We start from the raw sequence: 21,171 nt of genomic DNA on the forward strand, positions 1-21,171 counted from the left end.
AGAACATTAGCAGAAGGAAAATTTCTTGGACTCCCATGTGCATTCCACAAGGGCTTTTCTGTCTGTTTGTATGAATTATACATTGTATATTATATATTATATATTGTATGTATACATATATATATATATATATATATATATATATATATATATATATATATATATATATATATATATATATATATATATCGGTATACAATGTGTATGTGCACATAGAACCCGTTTAAAATTTAATGAGGCTTCCGTATCTTTCATCACTACATCCAGCGGGAAGAAACCATAACGTCCCTTTAATTTCATTATGGAGCTCTCATTTTAACTGAAGTGTTCTTAAGATTCAATGAATTAAAGTAGATATTAACAAACGATCTTAAAAAAATAAGCAGCGAGTTTAAATTGCCGTGAAGAGTCGTATTTCTGGGAACTCTGCTGTTCCTTCGGATTTAATTTTTGTCTTCTCTTTGGCCAATGTTTTCCTGCCTCGTTTTAGCGAAGGTACTCATATATATATATATATATATATATATATATATATATATATATATATATATATATATATATATATATATATATATATATATATATATATATATATATATATGTGTGTGTGTGTGTGTGTGTGTGTTTTCGGAAATTGCCTCAGGAACTGCGCTGAATTTCTCCAAGGACATGTCGAAATGCATTAAGGAATACAAATATTATAATCATTTTTAATATTTCGTAGCTTCAGTTTTTGAGTTAAACTAACGAAAGCAAAAGTAATGAGATATTATATTACTGCTCCATTGTCATGTATTCTTTTTTACTTGGAGCTTTTTTTTTTAACTTTCTTTAGTTGTCAGTGCATTATTCTCGTATGAATTCCCTGTATTATTTGAGATGATTGTTGTAAATATGATTAAAATTTTGCCCATGGAATACAATTGCCTTAATCCCGCTTATAAAATGATGCAATTCAGTTACTGTAATTTTATAGAAGCATTCTCAATTTTAGCTACCAAACAGATCTCAGAATTCAGAATATATTGTTTAATCAGAATGATTCACTACGCAGTCTATTTTTTACTGTTATGAATGATATTATTTAGTTAATCGAACAATACACCAGTGTTAATTACATGAAAGTAAAATTCATTACCTCTTTTTCGGGAAGTTGGACGAGGTTGTTTTTGATTCGGGTAACATTTTTATGTACGTTCGTTAGCAAGATTACCCAAAATATTGTGTAAATTTTTGCGAAAATTACACCAACTGGTTCACCTAATGACTGGCAATGAACTGATTGCATTTTAATATACATGGTAATGTAACGGTCTCATATCCTAGCAGGATATCAGAAGTGGCTCGGGTCAAAATGGATATGGAATGCGGCCTTGGCTGTAGTTTGCGGTCCCTGAGTGTTCTTGCCTTTTAATTCTATGCTTCTATTACTAACACAGAGCACTTGTAATAGAACGCTCTCTTCGCTGATAACTATAGTGCTGAAATATTACTTTCCAGTTATTGAGAGCTCTCTGCTCTTGTGATTTTTCTTACAGGTACTGTTTTTATTTTGGAAGGGTCTTCCATGTGGTATAGTTTTACCCGCACAATTAGTATTTGGGACTGATGGTGCGTGGTCCTGTATCCTCCAGCGAAGTCCTCTGTACCTCCCGTTTGTAACAGTTTCAGACACGCTTTTTAAATTGGAGTTTGGATGTTGCCAAAACGTTTTCGGAAGAACAACTTTTCCATTTTTCCTCCCTTTTGTGATTCCTTTTATATTCAGCTCTGTGCATCGGTCTGAACACTGTGCAGAAAAAGGAAAAATAAGGGCTTAGAGAAAGAACTCTTTGTGAAATTTTGGCTGACTAAGCATTCTCACCGCTTGGGACCTTTTGAACTTGCTGAGTTTCTGACACCTATTTTGACATAACAAGCAGGAAAAGATAGGAGCGAACTTTAACGTACTAAATCAGATTGAATCTTTTTATTTCAATAATTAGTTTGAAGGAACTAGTTACTGGTATTGTTGGTATTGCTCGACAAAGGAAAAGAAACATGGTTGTATTATTATTACTTTGAAGTGTTTTTTTTTTTTTTTTATAAATTAGGATATGATATATGATGTCACTTGTATTGATGAATAACACTGTTTTTGTAAAAAATAACAGATAAAGACCCGTTCTTAAGGCATCCTTCAATCTAAAGGAATCACAACAATTTCTAACCACACTAGGCTCCTTTTCAACTGAAAGTAAAAGGATAAAGAACTAAACATGAATAGGTATTTTTCATGGCAGTTTCACTGTCTCTGATTTGGTACATTAGTGAAATAGATGTTGATTTTTTAACGTGTTTGTCCCAATTGTATCTTTTTATTTTATTGTATAATAAAAGCGAAATGCGTGTTCCCTGACCCATCGAAACTATTTGTAAGAATATTTCGAAAAGTATCTGAACTGTTTGTAAGGAAATGTATGGACATGTTTTAATAAAACACGACCTGTTGTTAAAGTAAACGATCTGATTTTCCAGGTTTCTTTAAATGGATTCCTAACTCGTTTCATAGTGTTTCATTTGGATGTGGTAGAGTTGTAGTAGCAATAAGTCTTTAGAGTAAAAATAAACAAAAACTACAAATCAGTCATATTAGGGGACTGATGTAATTTTCCCAAGTGTTTCTCTGTAAGGTGTTGTTTACCAGTACTCTCAGTTCTTGTAGCTACTTGCTTCGTGTAATAGGTAGATATTTCTCATATTACATTTCCTGCCTTTTTTTTCAGTAGAAGCACGCCATTAAAAATCGATCCTTTTCCAGACGGATGTTGTCCTTGCCTAAATAAGGGGTGAAACCAAAAATTTCCTTCTGAAATGAAAACACCCAGAATCTTAGATAAGAAGCCATTCGCTCTCTTCACTTTTAAATATAGCTGTTGTATTTTATGCTTTTACAGTCGACCTTTTTTTTTTTACCTGATTCCGACAAACTTTTCACTTTTAAGAATTGTCTGTGGCTTTCTTCTCATTTTAGGCTCTTTCCCTTTTTTTTTAATCTTTTTCTTTAATGCTTAGTTCTATAATGGCATTACACTGGCCAGTCTGGGATGTCTCTGCGCTTGTAAATTTCTGCATCACATTTTATCTTGAATTATTGCAGAATGACCTCTAGCAGCCTTTATGAATTGATTGTTATGGGCAGTGAGACTGTGATTCTAAACATTGTATTACCCAAATACAGAAACACTTAGCTGCATCCAGAACAAAGTATTCTTTGAATGAAAAAGATGATGCTATTAGCATTTGCTAATTTAAATGTAAAGAGCTTTCTTATTCCTCTCCTCTCCTGAAGAATGCGTTGTCGTCTGTTCATCTTCTTCAGGAGGCCTTGGAGGAAGAGTACACTCTGAAGGGCCCTCTTGAAACGTCAAGCACCGTTCTTCACCTTCCTCAGAAGGGTTTACAGGAAGAATCTCTCTTCTGGGGGTGTGAATTTTTGGTGGCACTCTGGAAGTGCAGGTCTCCATTCATAAATTTCCTTTGGGGGATCTGTAGGAAACATCTCTTCTGGGGACTCTCAGGGTGCCAAATCTCTTCCTGTAACGGAGGTGATAGTAGGAATGTATAAGGCAGAACAACATAGCAGTGTTGCGTACTTTGTATCAGTCTGTAAGGGAGTGCCGTTCGTTGCACTCGTAAATGTTGGGGCAGGAGTAGCTCGGTTATAATTTCGTCAGCTCCCATAGGAAAATTTCTGGAGGTATTGGCTACTCCGATGAGCTTCTTACGGACGCGAGCTTCTTCTTCATCCCGATAATTGCTTTAACATTGGTTTTTTAGTGATAGTTGCTTAATATTATTACTATTGTTGTTGTTGTTCTTGCGCAGTCAGTTTAGTAGTTGTACTTATTACCTTGCCATTTTTTTTGCCAAAGGGCTTGATTATGAAATTGAAACTGAATCTGATCGCTTTAGTTATTTTTTTTTTTTATGAAACTACAATGGCGTGCTGTCCATATCAGTTTTAAGAATACTATTCTTGTCAATAGGAAAGGAGTTATAAAATCGACTACAGAAATATATTTAGACCCCATTCTGCTATTGAGGATGTACTGCCCTTGAAATTGTAGAGATTCATAAGGGCTGCAATATTTTATTTTATTTTTTTTTCTTTGATCAAAACGTGTTTGTCTGTTGGTGGCAATTTCGATTGGATATCCAGCAAAGAAAAACACTTTCAGAGGTGGTTGTTTTGATATTAATTAAATCTGAGCAAGGAAAGCGAGTCTTTTGGGCAGTGTAACTGAAACCAAAAGAAGAAATTTAAGTCTTCTTTCAAAAAGTATTACTGAAATCTGAACAAGGAAATCATGATTTCATTTAAGTGTCAACAAGCCTAAAGGAAAAAAGAAAGAGTTTTGTTATTACTGATAACAGAATTTTTTTTCAATAATCCGCGAGTGGGAAAGTATTGACAGGAAAAATGGCTATTACAAATTTTTTATGCCTTTTTTTGTTGTTTATTAAATAAATAATTTAGTTAATTCTTTCTAACCTGCGTACTTTATCATAACTGTCGCCTATATTACTGGAAAAATTGATTGCCGACTTCGATATTGGGTGTCACCATGTTTGAAAATTTTTAACACAATATTAGTAAAAAAAAAAAAACTAGATAGTTGATTTCGACATGTTTTTTGCTTAGTATTTTTTGTCAGCGTTCAAATGTTAATGAAAAGTTTTTTCGTTGACATTGCTGTCGTAGTTACTTTGTTATTAATGCGAACTCTTTCGAAAATAATATTTAGGCAGACTTTATCGCAATCAGTTCTATTTGCTCTATTATTTCCGCTCGTTCAGTCGGATGTCTGTTTTATTCTTTTTATTTGAATGACTGCAACGCTTTTCTGTCAATCAACCAGTCACTTTATTTTTCCGAAAGCATTTACACCATAGTAAAGATGAAATAAAACTTTTTATTAAATATATTTTTTTAAAGACATTCCTGCTGCTACTATCGAGGTCGCCCATTGGTTCCATCCTTAAAACTGTAGCTTACATATTTCCTTTTTGTACTGATGATTTTAGTTAGACTGAAGGTGAATCCAGGACATGGTTCGAAAGCTTTTGTAAACGTTTTTATAAGATCAGCATAATTCACCACTGAGTATTATTGTGGACCTGTTATACAGTAATTATTATTATTAAAATATGAAAGGGTAATCACAAATGAACTGTTCTAATTTATTTTTAGGGTTTTTACTTTATATATATATATATGTATATATACTTATATACAAATATATATATATATATATATATATATATATATATATATATATATATATATATATATATATATATATGTATGTATGTATGTATATAACCTGACGTCCAAACATATTTCATTAACATTTCTTATTTCCTTCTCGTTTTTGCGTGCATCCGTCTGCACTGTGAGGAACAACCCCATTTTGGGTACATCTGTCAACATAACGTCATCGCAGGATCCTAAAAAATATTCGTAACAAGTAACAACCTAGACTTTTTTGCGAACAGTACAGTACACGAGTTCACATGATGAACTCACATACTGTACTGTTCGTAAAAAGTGGAGGTTGTTACTTGTTTTGAATATTTTTACTCACGTACTGTGCTTTCGTAAAAAGTCTAGGTTGTTACTTGTTTTTAATATTTTTCTGAAACCTGCGACGTCATGCTGACATATGGCCATAATATGAGAATGTTCCGAAAAGGACAGGCGATTTTGTGCAAAAAAAACGAGAATAAAAAAACCAATGAAATGTGTTTGCACGTTAGATATAATACACATATATATATATATATATATATATATATATATATATATATATATATATATATATATATATATATAATTATATAATTATATATATACATGTATATATAATATATTCATATATATATATATATATATATATATATATATATAATATAATATATATATATATATATATATATATATATATATATATATATATATATATATATCAAGGTACAATCCCCCTAAAAACAAAGATCGGTTGTGATTACCCTTTCATAATAATAATAATAATAATAATAATAATAATAATAATAATAATAATAATAATAATAATTAGTACTAGCAGTAGCGTCTTTAAGAAATATATGTAATAAAAATTGCTTTATTTTATCTTTACTATGAGGTGAATGCTTTCGGAAAACTGTAGTGACTGGTTGATTCACAGAAAAGCATCGCCGTTATTCAAATGTAAGAAAGGAACGACTGAACGAGCGTAAATATGAGAGCATACAGAAAAATGTCCAAAAAATCCACTTCGTATGGACAAAAGAAATTTAGTACGGGTACTCCAAGTAGCCTACCTTAAATTTCAAGCGAAAATATGTAGTGCTTGAAATGTAGGGTAGGCTACTTGGAGTACCCGTAGTAAGTTTCTTTTACCCGTATGAAGTGGACTTTTTGGACATTTTGACAGTCTACAATACTGTAAAGATTTTTTGAAGCCTATCGTGTACAATAGTAATACCCCCCAGTCAAGTGTAGAGTAGTCTGCCACGGCTTTTCGAATATTTATGATTTTTTGCTCTCATTTCAAGGAATACAAATTTCACCTTATGGATATCTTTTACGCGTTCACAAACCTTTTACTGTAAATCTGATTTTGTATTCATGAACTTCTTGCTGTAGATCTCTCTGTAGGTCGTTTTTGACATGTTGTTCCACTGTACTTGGTAACGAGAGAATGCAGTATTCACACACTGATGTAGGTTCACAGTCATATGGAAGAAACAGAATCATATGAAAGTTTAAGTTCAATGTTTATTATATTTTTCATTTAATTTGTTCTTTTGTTGTACTATTAAAAAGATTTTTGAGAGAGAGAGAGAGAGAGAGAGAGAGAGAGAGAGAGAGAGAGAGAGAGAGAGGATTGCTATTTTGGGGAGAAAAGACTCTCTCTCTCTCTCTCTCTCTCTCTCTCTCTCTCTCTCTCTCTCTCTCTCTCTCTCTCTCTCTCTCAAGAATGAGAGAATATGGTCCAGATTTGCATGGAACATTGGAGACGATCTCGGATACAAATATCTCTTCAGCCGGTTATATTATTCTTTATTTTTTTTTAGTCGAGTGTACAGATCTATAGGTAGATGAGATGTGTAGCATGTTAAGTTCTTAAAAAGTGAAAATCACTTTTAATGTCAGTATTTAACATAACTGTCAAGAAGGCAGTAGCGTTTATATACTTTGATCGCATTTTATATCTTGGAGTGACGTTATCACTTCCTGGATGTACGGCAAGGTAGATTTTCGGCAGACAACGCTGTCGGACTCATTTGATGCATTTTTGCTACATATTTGCATATATTTATGAATTTAAACTTTTATGAAATTGATGTGCCTACACTTCAAATCACCATTTAGAGATAATCATATTACTGCTACTACCTCTAGTAATGTTACTTTTTATAAAATGTTCATAATTTGAATTAACCTTTTAACTTTCACTTGGCTCGCTCAAAAGCTTGCTTTTATCATCATTTTAATGTACTGTTTTACTTGTCACACAGGTAAGCACCCGACACCTGACGTTAGAAGTAACGAAGTACCAAGATCCAGGTTTGAGGAATTAGGTAATGTAAATTCAAATAATTACTTCATTCTGCTGAATCAGTAGTGTTATGAACAATAAATTCGTGTAGGATTAACTTATGATGGCTATAATCAATATAATTTAATCCATTTCCCATCGAAAAGTTGCTTTGCTTTTTAGGCAGTACTTCAGCAGATGTTCCATTGGTTATTATGCTATGAATATAAAGTGCAGTACACACATATACAGTATACACAATATATGTATATATATATATATATATATATATATATATATATATATATATATATAGACATATATATATATATATATATATATATATATATATATATATATATATATATATATATATATATATATATAGGGAGAGGAGCAAAGAAGCAGGGAAAAAATTATTTTACCAACATAGACAAGGTTAATGAGCCCTCTGCATGAAATATAATTTATGTACCATCTCTCTCTCTCTCTCTCTCTCTCTCTCTCTCTCTCTCTCTCTCTCTCTCTCTCTCTCTCTGTATACACACACACACACATATATATATGTGTGTGTGTGTGTAGAGAGAGAGAGAGAGAGAGAGAGAGAGAGAGAGAGAGAGAGAGAGTATATAACTGTATTTCATGCAGAAGCCTTACTAACCGTGTCGATGTTGGTCGAATAATTTTTTGTCCGCTTTCTCACTTCTCATCCTTCATTGTGTTTCTTACTAAAGAACTTTCTTTCGAATTCGACTGTCATTCCATTCTTTTGCGATCGCTTATCCAACGGTTATTGCCAGTTGGACAGTGGTTAACAGCGAATAACTTTTGAAATTAGAGGATGAAGGAGTTAGGAAATTATGGAAAGAGGTCTTCAAGAAACATCTGTAAAAATGCGATAACATTAGTTAATAATGAAAGTGAGAGAAAATTTATAGCAGCGTAACTACTGTTGAGCAGAAATATTTGAGAGTGCAAATAACCCAAGCTGCAGTTGGATAATGATTCAGTCGATTTTTTTTTACTTTGCAAGTGTATCTGGTGCTGCAATTGCGTATGTGTTTACTGGTGCGAGTATACTCGTATTTCCCCCCGCTATTCCCCATAAAAAAATGGCTGTAGGACAAGAACATAACTTTTATGTGCTTCTCCTGTAAATGAGGTGTGATATTTTTAACCTCGACCTACGTAGGAAGATTTTAGAATTCCTTCAGGTCTCAGAGTTGTCTTTTTCTCATTCTGGGCAGACTTGAATACCATACCTAGCCATGGCATGTTTATTAAATACGCAAAGGTAACCACTAAACCAGTAGATTGTCACAAAAGCATCCAGTAAGTTCACCTTATCGATATTTTGAATATTATTTCTTTCTTTCTGTCTGCTTATCCATTTTAACTAGATATGTACATATTTATAAATTTCTACGGTTTGGGGAAAGTTGATCTTCGTGATGAATGCTGCTTTATCAACGTATAGTTCGTATCCACTACTTAGTAATGTGAACTGACACTAATTAAAATATCTAAGAATTCTGTTATCCTGGAGATTTTATTTTCAGGTGTTTACAATTTTTGTTTTCCATTCTTTATTTTTATTTTTACCTTGATAATGTTGGGGGGGGGTGGGGGGGGGAGAAGTGCAGAAAACTGCTTAACTTTGACCAATTTTCCCTCGGCTATTGGTTTCGCCAAGATATCTGGCAACTTTCGTTGCTGCCTGAAGTTCATTAAAGTATTTCAGAAAAATTGCCATTAAGTGGTCAGGGGTTTAGTGAGGCTGACAAAGCAACATGCATTAGTTAGCCATTTCTTTAATTAATGAAATTAAACTGCTTTTAAGTAGAACAAATAGTGGCGTGAAGAAGAATAAAGTCTGTTATATTATAAGGAAGTTAAGATTTAGAAAGGAGTGATCGTTAACTTATGCGAAACTTTCACTCAAGTGAGACTTCGTCCTTAGGCTTCATTTACTTTGATTTTCAACTTTTGGGTAAAATGTTAAGTGTCTGTTCGTTATCTGAACTTCCCGGACGTAGATTTCAAGTAAATATTTTAGTATTTTTTAAGATGATAATTTAATGTTTTTTTTTCTAGTTTGGTTGACTGACTGAAAAGAGTCTAACATTTTAACAGAAACGGCTTTCCGCTGTCATTTTGGTATTATACACCATACGGGTGTTGTAATTATCATAGTTTGCATACAGAGTTATATACACATATATATATATGTGTATACAGTATATATGTATATATATATATATATATATATAATATATACTGTATATATACACATACATATGTGTCTAACTCTGTATGCAAACCATGATAATTACAACACCTGTATGGTGTGTAATACCTAAAATGACAGCGGAAGGCCTATCCTTTTCTGTTATATATATATATATATATATATATATATATATATATATATATATATATATATATATATATATATATATATGTGTGTGTGTGTGTGTGTGTGTGTGTGTGTGTGTGTTCAAATTTAAGTTAATAGTCTTTGCCACATTCACGCTATTGATTGCTGAATTGTGAGTAAACCTCTTGTAAGGAAACCTTCCACAACGTTAGCCGTCTAATACATTTCCACTAGAAGGTCATGATGAGCAGTCTCTCGAACCCATCTGTGCACTCTACGCCATTCAACTCTGTCTTGTACTAAGACTATTCCTTTCTGATACCCATTTCACCACATCTGTTCCGCCTATTATAGTTCTTTCTCTCCCCCTCCCTCATTTCTGAATTGTGCACTCTTATCACCTACTCCTTTTACTAACGCCATATGTCGTATGTTACAAATTCATCTCAACCAGTTCTTTCTTTTCCCCTTCAGTTGCATTCAACATCCACACCTCTCTTCCATGAAGGAGAGGCAACTGAGCAAATTCTTCATAATTTCCAACGTTTGCTTCCATAGATATTCTGTTTCAACTATTCATTGGTTTTCCTCTTCATTCATACTTATGCATATTAACATTCATTGCTTCAACTTTTGCCTTCTGTTTGCCCTTATAACCTTATCTTACATTTGTTTTCAACCTTTTCCCCTAGTAAACTCTTTCACTAGATTTTGCAGATTCTATAAACTGTCTTCAAGCAATTGTGTATCATTTGCAAACATCACATAATTATCATTCCATTCACTACACAAACACACACACACACACACACACACATTGTCTATTATTTTCACACATCTGTAACAAATCTAATTCATATTCTTCTCTATTTATTCATTTTAATCATTCTTTTTCAGTTGTACGCCGCACTCCTCTTATTGATACAATGCACCATTTGTATTCCACCTCTTCAGATACCCATTCTCAAACTATTTTTCATATTTCCTTCAATACTATATCCACTTGCTGCCAATCATTTATTGATCATCATAAGAATCTCTGTTGTGAACGTTTGTCAAAATCCAATCATATAAAAAAATGCCATTCATAATGTCTCTTAATGAGAGAGATATATATACTGTGTATATATATATATATATATATATATATATATATATATATATATATATATATATATAATTATATATTTATATATATGTATACACACATACATACAGTATATATATATCTCATTAAGAGACATTATGAATGGCATTTTTTTATATGATTGGATTTTCACAAACGTTCACAACAGAGATTCCTCTGATGCTCAATAAAGGATTGGCAGCGAGTGGATATAGTATTGAAGGAAATATGAAAATTAGTTTGAGAATGGATATTTGAAGAGGTGGAATACAAATGGTGCATTGTATCAATAAGAGGAGTGCGGCGTACAGTTGAAAAAGAACGATTAAAATGAATAAACAGAGAAGAATATGAATTAGATTTGTTACAGATGTGTGAAAATAATAGACAATGCAGAAGATAAAGGAATCGTTGGTTATATGAAAGAAGAGAGATGAAGCTTTGGAAGAGTGCACAGCAAAGGAATTTCGAATAGATATATGTAAACTTACTGAATAATAGTTGAAAATACCAGAGAGGTAATATAACTAATAAATTTCAATACTTGAAAAAATTTTTAAGCAGCTGAGAGAGGAAAAAGCTCAAGAGAATACGATAAATCCTGTCAGGTGTGTGAAAGAAGTTAGAGAAGTGATTGAAATTAATGGATTTACTGAAATATATGGGTGAAGCAACACTAGGACAAAGTTATACAAAAGCTTGTGGAAGAGGTGTAGAGAAATATAGTAAGGGGTGCCAGGAGGAGTATTTGATATGTCAATGATGTGGCTACAGATTATGTAAAGGTACAGATACGAACTATAATTATAGTTGATTGTACGGTATGTATATCTATGTATATATATTTATATATTTGTATATATATATAAATATATATGTATATATATGATATATATATGTATATATATCTATAAATATATATGTATATATATGACATATATATGTATACACATTTGTAAATACATAATATATGTATAAGTAAGAAAAAATCCGGAAACACTTTATAGTATTAGAATGTGGGGTTGGTTTCGTTTTTATTAACTTTTTTTTTTTTACTAATTAGTGAGGTAGGTTTCTGCCTGAAGGGAAGAAAAGATTAAACTGGACTCTGAATACCCCGTCGTTTCCTGATACTTTAATTGGAGTATTGGTTTTTCTCTCTCTCTCTCTCTCTCTCTCTCTCTCTCTCTCTCTCTCTCTCTCTCTCTTGGGTTCTTCGCTGGGTGAGCGGGTTCCGTTCTCAGCTACCACTCTGATGGTCGCGAGTTCGAATCTCCGACCGGCCAGTGAAGAATAAGAGAAATTTGTTTCTGGTGATAGAAATTCATTTCTCGCTATAATGTGGTTCGGATTCCACAATAAGCTGTGTCGTAGGTCCCGTTGCTAGGTAACCAATTGGTTCTTAGCCACGTAAAATAAATCAAATCCTTCGGGCCAGCCCTAGGAGAGCTGTTAATCAGCTCAGTGGTCTGGTTAAACTAAGATATATTTAACTTTCTCTCTCTCTCCCAATATTATTTGGTGCTTAAGTTTTATTTGTTCATAATTCCTTCAAGATCTTTCTACACGTTTATACTTGCATCTGTCCAAATTAGTTTCCTATATGCTGGTGTCTAAAATTCCGAATGAGTTATGTTAATCGGTATATCTGTGAAAAATTCCGTCCTAAGGTAAAACTCCGTAGATTCTATAAAAAATCTGATGAGATAATGTTTAGATTTTTCTTTGTTTTTTATGTTTCCGAGTGTTTCTTGAGCGTCTCTCATCTCATTTTCTTGTCAACAGAAACGGAGAATGTATATAAAAGAAAACAAGTAAAAAATGCGCCAAAGTTTTCTGTACAGCCGCTATAGCGTATAATTAAGGCCGCCGAAAATAGATCTATCTTTCGGTGGTCTCTGTATAATGCTCTATGGGCGTGGCCCATGAAACTTTAACCACGGCCCGGTGGTGGCCCATCCTATATCGTTGCCAGGGCACGATTATGGCTAACATTAACCTCAAATAAAATAAAAACTACTGAGGCTAGAGGGCTGTAATTTGGTATGCTTGAAGATTGGAGGGTGGATGATCAAGATACCTATTTGCAGACCTCTAGCCTCAGTAGATTTTAAGATCTGAGGGCGGACAGAAAATCTGCGAACAGAAAAAAGTGCGGACGGACTGACAAAGCCGGCGCAATAGTTTTCTTTTACAGAAACCTAAAACTGTCGAAATACTGGAATTCGTAAGAGTTATTTTCTCTCTCCCCAACTGCAAATTAATTGCGATCATCATGAATAAAATGGAAATATTCTTCCCGAGCCCTGATAAATTGGGAGGGTTGGAGTCAGGAAGGGCAACCTTCCGTAAAACACCTGCAGCTTATTGCCAGCATAATTACGTCCATTTCATTAGTTTAATCTGAAGCATCGACAGAAAATACGCCCTAGAAATACCGATTATCTGTTCGGAATTTCTCAGATAAATTGGTTGTCGAAAGATGAAAAATCTGCTCTATATTCTTCAGTCTGTCTTTCTGGTTACTTTGTGATCGTGATTTGTTTGTGTGATAAATAGTATACTGAATATTATTCAAGTGTATAAGGAAAGAAAAGTGAATTAGAGAAAGAAACATGAAGAATATCTCTTCAAAGCTTTAAACAGGTATGCTATATGAATGTTACACAAACACACAGACACACAGACACACATGTATACTGTATATATATATATATATATATATATATATATATATGTATACTGTGTATATATATATATATATATATATATATATATATATATATATATATAAAACCCATATATAGCTCATATGTAGATACAAACACATACACATATGTGTATATATGTATGTATGTATATATATATATATATATATATATATATATATATATATATATATATATATGTGTGTGTGTGTGTGTGTGTGTGTGTGTGTATGTATGTATGAACTAACAACAGCTACACAAATTGGCATTATATCTATGAATGCGTACGAGAGCTGGAATAAATCATTGACGTTGCTGGACATTAGGTAATGTAAGTATATTGGATGTTGAACTTTCGAACCTCAAAAAGTTCTCTGATATGTCGCAGCTGATATAAAAATCATGACATTCAAAGTGGATTCCTACACCCGGTGCACAGTTTAGCAATTTGATTTCTCTCGTTGTCCTTTTTTGTATATATACATACACACATACAATGTACAGTATATACATATATATATACATATACATATATACATATATACTGTACATATATACAATTATATATGTATATAATTATAAATATAAATATAAATATTTATATATATATATATGTATATATATATATATATATATATATATATATATATATATATATATATATATATATATATATATATATATATATATATATATATATAGAGAGAGAGAGAGAGAGAGAGAGAGAGAGAGAGAGAGAGAGAGAGAGAGAGAGAGAGAGAGAGAGAGAGGGTCCCTATTTTAAAATATTTTGTGTTAAATATAATGATAGTTTTTACGGCATTATTGTAATATCCTGAACCTTTTATCTGCCCAGATGTATTTATGATATATTCATCAGCGCTCGGAATGATTGAGAACTTCATGATCGTGTACCTTATTTTCGAAATAGCCTTGATGAGAGCTTACCAAACTATATAAGGTGCCTGAATGCTGAAGAAAAATACGAAATCTTTTAAAACTTGAAATTGTTTGTCTACGTGAACATGACGCTCATTCATTTCAGAAGTTGATTTATCTGCAATGAGTAAGCCAGTCTCCACCAGCCTTGACCAAATAACGGCTAGCAAGACCTGATGTTAGAAGAGCACGCCAGTATAAAAATGGATTCATTTAATTAAAAGACAACTTCAGGTAATGAGACACATCAAGAAAGTTGTAATCTACCATAGAATGACATAATAGCAATGTATTCAAGGCAGAAAAAGGCAAGTATTATAAGAATAAAATTTCGAGAGGGGTTACTCAGTTATCTCCGTGAAAGAGTATTTCTTAGAACTTTATACTCTATTAAGTTATTGTCGTCCACGCTAAAGAGAAACAGTTCAACCATTCACAGTGAGAAATCAGAAATCATAGGTGGCCAAAATTCTTCGGTAATCTTCATTTACCTCAAAATACAACAACGTTGGATATGTTGTCACAATTCTACAGAGATACCGACAGTACCACAGACACCAAGGAACCATCTTCCAATACTTTATAGAGTTACAAAGCAGAACACCTCAATTTAAACAACATGTACTGGGAACTCAAAATTTACCTTGAGCTAAGGTTTAACAGTCTTGTACTTCTGGTAAGTTGTGTCAGTGTATTCACAGAAGTCGGTGTATTTAAGTTTCAAAAGTTGTGTCAGTTGCTGTAAACATCACTCCTTAACGTACGGGCATTGTCTGATTATTTATGGCCGTCTGCATATATTGCTATGTATATGAGTGTACTGGTAAATGGCAACCCAGCAAGAGGCATGTCGTTTGTAGAGAGAGAGAGAGAGAGAGAGAGAGAGAGAGAGAGAGAGAGAGAGAGAGAGAGAGAGAGTCTCTCACCTAGCCTAACAACCATTTATAAATCTGGTTTTTGCTTAATAATCCACTAATTCGTCCATTTTTGTTATAAAACGCATTCTTTGTCAGCGATAGAACACACTCATTGGCAATGTTGATAATGATTAGTGAAGCTGCTATCAAAATTTACAAAGAATAATAGGAGCATAATACGAGCATACTTAAACTGACATTAAGCATTCGTATTGCCATTGATACCTGAAGAGCGGAAAGCGCTGGAAACAGAAAATAATCGACAACAAAGTAATAGTACTGAAACAGCTTTAGTTTTCACTCACACACACACACACACACACACACACACACACACACACACACACACACACAAGCATATATATGCAATTGACAAATAACTGATGATTCGAGTTGCTCTCATGAACTTGTAAAATACACTGCAATAGCAACTCAAGTAAAATCTGATGGGTATTGTTATGAGTGCACTTTACATCAGGCAGTAAAAGCTTAACACTAACCTCAGCGTAATTTATTTAGAATTAAAGAACTCGAGGAACACATGTTTCAAGACACGTGAAGGAGAAAACCCAAGGCAATGGTTTTAGCTTCTGTGACTCATTTATCATCTCTAATCGTGTTTCGAAGGGTAATTGTATACGTACTTACTAGCATAATTGTGCAGGTATTGATTTATACATACTTATACATACATATATATGTACACACACACACACACACACACACACACACATATATATATATATATATATATATATATATATATATATATATATATATATATATATATATATATATATATATGAAGATTTAGAAATCTGACGAAAATGAATATAATATCCACGTGAAATAAACAATTGCTGAATATCTTTACTGTGGCGAAAGAGTAAAATTCAAATAAAATGTAAATGTGAACGTAAATGACTGTTATTGAATCTAGGAGTGTCTGGTGTGTTGTGAATGTTAATTGAATATTTTAGCGCTGTCTAACACACACATATATATTATGTATGTATATACGAGTATATAATATATATATATGTATATATACGTATGTATGTATATATATATACATACGTATATATATACACGTATGTATGTATGTATATGTATAAAAGCTACTTCTCTTTAGTACGGGCTTTCATATAGAAGTTGCTTATTGGCAATGGCAGCTTTGTGTGGAGGTGAAGTTTAACAGTTTATGAAATCAAATGCAGTCAAGCCAAGCTCTGAGGTACAGTATGCAGCAAAATTCGTGTGACCCTATTTGAGTGATTTTCGTTCGAAATCACTAACTGGCATCTCTTACCCTCTTCACATTTCTAATGACGCTGAGTTGCAACGATGAAATATTTTTCAACATTGCTATATTTTTTTATCAAAATATCAGCTAGATCATTATAAAAAAATTAGCAGTAATTTTTAATTATGGTAAATATGAAAAAGATGTAAATTCGTAATGAACTTGACTTTTTAGCCATCATAGTAATGTATTTAGCGTAATGGACGTATCGGAGATGTAGTTGTGGGCGTGGGCTAACTAGACGTCAACTGTTTAAATGGCTCAGTTTGCCTCCCCTCGTCTTACAGGAAGGTCAAGTACACTTTGCTCTTCTCGATTATATCGTTCTCATGAAGCTTATAGGACTATGAAGAAAATAATGACGGAAGTATACCACATCAAGACTGTGGAGCAATTTTTCAAATCCTGCTGTATGTTCTTACAGACACCCTTTATAAGTTACAAAGATTTGACGCTACTATATATTGTTGCTATCTGAAATATAGGCTAGTATGTTATAAAGCCAATTGCATAGGACTAGGCTCCAGAGCCATACTGTCATTATTATTATTATTATTATTTATAATACGTTGTTGTTATCCTTCTACAGAATCTGCGCACAATAGGTGTGGCTGATAATGTCCGACCTGATTATAGTCTTCCATTCCCAAAGTAAACGTAAAATAATAAAAAGGTAGGATTAATTGTATTCGTGATAGCGAAGATTACTCTCCATCTTGCTTATTTATATATTTATTTTTCTTCAAACTGAAGAAACCCCGCGGGAGGCTAGACCTATGTAGCCTTGTCTATAGCCTAAGCTATGACGTGTAATAATTTATCGCAAGAATCGAAATCATGATCCTGACTAACATTTACTTTATACATAAAACTACAAAAGCGAAAAGAAGTAAAACTTTGAATCCACATCCCAAATGCATTAATTTTACCATTAGACTATGCTCTGCTTAGCTTTTCTCTTTCACTCCATCGCGGCGTCCTCTTTCACAGCTTCACTGTATCCAGACTGACGGTTCCACAACTCGGGAGTCACGGTGAGCCGAGGGATTCATGCTACAGTAACGTATTTAGTTTTGCATAACAAGTGACCAACTTTTCCTCATACATACACATGTTTACACAGTAAAATATAAGATTTAATACTAAGTGGCAACTTGAGAACAACACTTTTCCAGTACGGAAATAAAAAAGTCGCACGAGTTTTGCTGCATACTGTACTTTCGGCCATACAACGCTTAGTGAGAAGGAGCTGGAGTGGTTGGGCAGCAAGATTGAGAGGTCCTGGAAATAAAGGAATTTAAGTACAAGTATCTAAAAGTAGGACTGGGAGAAAACCCCACAAGAGAGTGGGCGGACAGCAAGATTGAGGAGAGGAAGAGGAAATGGAGGTAAAGTAAAAGGCGAAAATATGGGTGTTGCTATGTGCCGAAGGGACGCTGCTAACACTTATGTGATGCCTTCAGTGAGGTGCACTGAAGGCACTAATGTGGATGGGGAGAGGGGGATGTACAGGCCATGTTAACTCCGAGTGCTTAAAAACTAAAAAGTTTCCAAGAACTTCGAGCATTTCAATAGCCTTAGTTCCCTGTACAGAGGTTGGTGGAATCCTTCAGGGAATTTTTTCCAGTGTTACCAAATCGTCCAACGTTATCCCCTGAAGTACCCGGCAACCTAATAGTTCAGCATTGTTCTTATGCTTAGATTTATCTGTTTTTCATTTTGAGTAGATATGCCTAATAGCGTTTACATGAACACAGCATTATACATATATGAAACGATTGGTAAAGGATCAAGTACGCGTTCCATGTTCTACCATTATTAGCATTTGAATGATTTAATCCGCATTCACTTGATTAACACTTGATGGTTTTACTTTTGCTTAAAAGAACTTTTAGTACGGACATCAATTTCAGGCAAGTTAAGAGCGCTCCGTGTGTTACCCATGTCAAAAGGTGGTGATAACTACGGCCGCTTCATATCTCTGCATGTAGTGTAGTATTTTACAGAAATCTAAACCATTTAATTACCAGTTTGAATTCTGTAATTATGTGTCAGAACCATCCCATTAGTTTTTTAATGGCCTGAAGGTCGAGTTGAAGCAATTTAACTTTTCAGGTTTACGACTAATGAAAAAGGAAACCAGATGCGTTTAATTCAGTTCACACAGCTGTACGTGCAACGTGTCAGGGGAAGCTCCCCCAGATCGCCTAGCGACCTTTCAAGGAAAACACCCCGAACCATTTGTGACTTCCCTGGCTCCAGGCTTGAGGTTACTCGATGAGCGTAAAGGCATAGATCTATCCTGTAATCGTCAGTTACAATATGCATATGCTCTAGATGAGATTTGATAATGTCTAGCATACTTGCGAGCTAGAGGGCTCTCGTAAAGCAAATTCCGTTATGCAAAAAGAGCGTAGTGTACAGACGAGGTTAAATTGAATGTTAAAAAACTAAAATTCTCTATTGGGAAGTTGGTTACCGTTCTCTCTACATTCATTTGAGAGTACTGAAGCATACCCCGTAGGGAGGTTTGGCCGGCAGGGTGTTTGCAGTGCCCCTTCGGTCCTAGTTACACCCTCTTTTTTGCCTTTTACTTAGCCTCGATTCCTGTTTCCTATCTGCAGTCTTGCTGTCCAACGTCTCTAAATATTACTGCTAAGTGCAACTGTGGGGATTTCCTTCCATTTTCACCTTCAGATCCTTGTACTTAATTGTTTTTTTTTCTGGGTTTCTGTACCCTGCTTTCCAACCACTCCGTATTTTCTCGTCTTGAGCGCTGAATGGCCGAAAGTTTCCCAGTGCTTCGCTTGGCAGCCTAAACCTTATGAAAACAAACCGTAAAAAGCCTAAATCTCTCTTTCAGTTGTCAGATTCAATAAAAAGCATAAATCTCTCTTTCAGTTGTCACATTCAATATACATATGCTAGATGTAAAAGTGATTTAACATTGTGACATAAATAATATTTGCGTGTGTGTTCTCCAAGACAAGGTACACGAGAAATGGAATAATGTTCAGTAAATAACACCTAAGTAGGCCCTACTTTTCTTCTAGTGTAAGGAAGCCAAACGTGCCTCTCCTGGTATCCTTTTAGTGGGATGTTAGAGTAATGTCAAGCAGAGAATGTTTATCCGAAAGGGCCTTAAGAAGTAGTTCTGATTTGTACTTAGTGTTTCTTGAGTTTCCCCATCATAAGGAGGCACAGTGGAGAAGCTAGATGTAAAAATGGAGGATTTTATTTGGTCCATCGGTTTAGGAGTTTAGTTTTTTACTTGGTTTTAGACTATTGTCATCGTTTCCCCTTAGCAAAATCGGTAAATTTCATGGTGACTGCATCTCGTGTTTGTTACCTGGGAGCCATCACATGATCCACATTGCCGACTGATAAAGCTTCGTTCGTGTATGTATCTATAAGAATTGTCTAACCAAGTGAAGTCAATCTTATGATAGTTTTCCGGAGGACATAGTGCAGTAAAATATGTTTGGTTTTGTTTCGTTATAAAATGAATACGAGTATTTGACCGTAGCTTACAAACTACGATCCCATGTCTTCACCACTCATCCAAAGAATCCAAGATTAATTTGTGCTCATCAGTTTTCAGGTATTACTCGATCGTATTTCCCATTCGTCCAGCTTCTTACACACGAGCTTATGCATACACGCGCGCGCGCCCCCATGCCGCTTGTCTTTCGATCAGTAAAGTGTAGCAACCTGGTCTCTGGGTAGTAAATTGAACACAAATTTCAGACACTCTCGACATATTTGTTCTTAATTAAACAAGCAACTTTGGATTGGATTATATTGAATTCATTCTTTCTCTACATCTTAACAATATCCTAGCGTTGAATAATTCAGGCACGAGTGATTTTTTTGTGTGGAAATACTTAATGGTAATAAATTTTCATCTTCTTTATCTAACGACTTAAAAGTCTTTTTTAGAAAAATAGGAAAAATTTAATTAACGTAATCCTATCCACTGCTGCTATTAAATTTTATTAAGTGAATATATACTGTATATATACGAGTATGTGTATAATATATATATATATATATATATATATATATATATATATATATATATATATATATATATATATATATATATATATATATATATATGTTTGTATGTATGTATGTAGGTGTATCTATCTATCTATCTGTCTAACTATATATATATATATATATATATATATATATATATATATATATATATATATA

The 21,171-nt window shown here is 33.6% G+C and overlaps 1 protein-coding gene across 5 annotated transcripts in view; it reads left to right on the forward strand.

Annotated features, from left to right (window-relative positions):
• The window catches only part of LOC136848752 (cGMP-dependent 3',5'-cyclic phosphodiesterase-like), a 593,212-nt gene that overhangs the window by 162,685 nt on the left and 409,356 nt on the right, over nucleotides 1-21,171 (forward strand). The window contains exon 2 of one of the 5 annotated variants that reach the window (XM_067121327.1): nucleotides 7,564-7,626. The exons of the other annotated variants lie outside the window; for them this stretch is intronic. The gene's annotated coding sequence lies outside the window, so the exon portion shown is untranslated. The remainder of the gene's footprint in view (nucleotides 1-7,563; nucleotides 7,627-21,171) is intronic. 5 annotated transcript variants of the gene reach the window in all.

This window comes from Macrobrachium rosenbergii, chromosome 19 (genome assembly GCF_040412425.1).
Source record: "Macrobrachium rosenbergii isolate ZJJX-2024 chromosome 19, ASM4041242v1, whole genome shotgun sequence".
NCBI lineage: Eukaryota > Metazoa > Arthropoda > Malacostraca > Decapoda > Palaemonidae > Macrobrachium > Macrobrachium rosenbergii.